This window comes from Schistocerca gregaria, chromosome 5 (assembly GCF_023897955.1).
Source record: "Schistocerca gregaria isolate iqSchGreg1 chromosome 5, iqSchGreg1.2, whole genome shotgun sequence".
Lineage (NCBI taxonomy): Eukaryota > Metazoa > Arthropoda > Insecta > Orthoptera > Acrididae > Schistocerca > Schistocerca gregaria.
Window position 1 is genome coordinate 492,413,068 of NC_064924.1, and position 2,350 is coordinate 492,415,417.

General features: G+C 37.3%; 1 long non-coding RNA gene across 1 annotated transcript; it reads right to left on the reverse strand.

Annotated features, from left to right (window-relative positions):
- Nucleotides 1-694: 694 nt before the first annotated feature.
- On the reverse strand, nt 695-1,351 carry LOC126272720 (uncharacterized). Its single transcript, XR_007549252.1, has 3 exons — nt 1,286-1,351; nt 1,017-1,127; nt 695-838 (listed from the first exon to the last, which is right to left on the reverse strand). It is a non-coding gene; the product is annotated as an uncharacterized LOC126272720 (long non-coding RNA).
- Between the last annotated feature and the right edge of the window lie 999 nt (nt 1,352-2,350).

Below are 2,350 nucleotides of genomic sequence, written 5' to 3' on the forward strand. Positions count from 1 at the left end.
TATATGACGACATGCACATTCAACATCAGTTATGATTGGTCAAACACAGCTGTGACTCTGAATGTATTACAGTATATTAATAAGAAGCAACATTGCCCTTTTCTCCTGAAAATATCAAGTAACGTAACAAATGTGACTCTGCTTCCAATATGACAATTTTGGTTAATACTCCACATGTCTACAGGACTTTGCAATGTTAACACAGCAGAACTCAGACATCTGTATAAGTGTAGTGAAATAAAAACAGAATTATTCCGGCACAGTTCAAGACTCGGGATAAAAGTTTTGCCCCTGGTGCTCTACATGGCAACTTCACAAACACGAACTTTTTGCCGACACTACAACCACCTACATAAATAAGCTTTTCGTGTGCTACTTTCAAGTACTGCACTTAAGCTATTCCTGATTTAACTGGAAGATCTGTACTTCCCACTTTCATATCAACAGCCTCAAAATGCATATTCTATACCTCGGGCTATGTTACAGGTCAGTGTCACACCAAGATAGTGGTGAAAGGGGGGGGGGCATGTCACTCTTCAACTAGTGTTTACCAGTAAATATGTGGCGGAAAATTATGGGTATGGGAAGGCTTAAACATGTGGAAAATGAGATTTTCATTATTCACTCACTGTATTTAACATTTATTATTCCTTTAAAATCGCATAAAAACTTCAATAAAACACAATTTAATCACTCATCTGCACACTTATTTCACAATTATGTCACTTTTAAACTGCAAATCCTCTAAGAGCTGTCTTGAATCTTCACGAGTCTCTCTCAATAGCCTTGATGTGGATAGATACGTACAGCAACCAGTAATCAAGAGTCAGAACTGTGTCTGCAAAATCACAAGGATTATTAAACAATTTTTGCTGTCACTAATTACAAGCAATATAATTGACAGAGTAGATTGCTAATATTTGCTGTAATGAAAGCCACTCAATGGGGTATATTTCACATTTGCAAGAACGATCTCACTGAAGTAATTAAGCCCATCGAAACACTTAGAAACCAACCTCTCGTCTGACGAAAACGGTCTAAAGACGCAGTGGCAATTTCTCCAGATCTGTTGACAATGATATTTTGAGTTATCAATTTACTGAGTGACTGAAATGTAGTTCGGGTACCTGTGAACATAACAATATTTTAGAATTCATTTTCTAAACACGAACTATTACGCTACTGTATGACGACTTACATATTAATTACACTATTAATATTTTCACAGTTGTTTCTTTAATACATAATTAAAGCCAACGGAAGAACAAACGTAAAACTTACTTACCAATGACAGATTTGTTGAGATGCAATTTTCTGTGTGGGCAGATGTAACTTTTTCATATGGTCGTAAGTCGCAGAAATCGCAGAAGTCACAGAAATCGCAGAAGTAGCAGAAGTCACAGAAATCGCAGAAGTAGCAGAAGTCACAAAAATCGCAGAAGTAGCAGAAGTACCAGAAATCGCGGAAGTAGCAGAAATCGCAGAAATAGCAGTGGCGGAGGGATACGCGACCTAAGTTCCTTAACTGCGACTCTTAACTGCGACAAATCACAGTTAAGAATAGCAGATACTGAAAAGTAGCATTCACAGAAATCACTGATATCGGAAAATCACAGTTTAGCCCATCACTAGTGGTGTGTCTGCGAACTACGAGCAGCACTGTCGCTTGAGACAAGTTGAGGTGCAGTCGCACAGTTTTTGTTGCTTTTGTGTACATTTAACTTTGTATGCTTCTAAAGGTGTAGTGAGTGAAACTTTAAGAGCTGAAGGCTGCGATGACGAAGAGGTGTTAAAAGTTATAGTTAGTCATGTTTATAGAAAAAAGAACACAAAGCGCCCATGGTTTTCGTGCAGCGTACGCATCTGTCTGCAGAAAAAATAAAGGTAAATATTTTTTAGGCTTCTAAAAAACGAAGTAGAATTTTCAAAATGGGGACGATTTTTTCCTCGAAAAGATAAAGATCTGACTCACAATAGTTTAGTGTGAAATTCTCATTTCTGTGCGGAGAAACATCAGCAGACTTCTTTAATATCGATAAACAATTTGAAATTCCTTGACAATGGTGGAACAAGGAGCGGTCCAGCGGTTACTCATTTATTTCCCAGTTTACTGAAATATGTATCAAAAATATTACGCAAAACCGCCAGTAAAACACTCGCAAAGAATCTGAGAAAAGAAGGTGGTAAACAAAATGAATTTTGATGTCTTCTGGTATTTCTTCTGTCGAGAAAAATGTAGAGAACGGATCTGTACCGGACGGAGCAGTTATTAAGAACAGCATCGAAGAGCAAAACTGGAAATTTTTATTATTATCTATGAAATTAAGAACAGCGAATGCCGAAACCAATT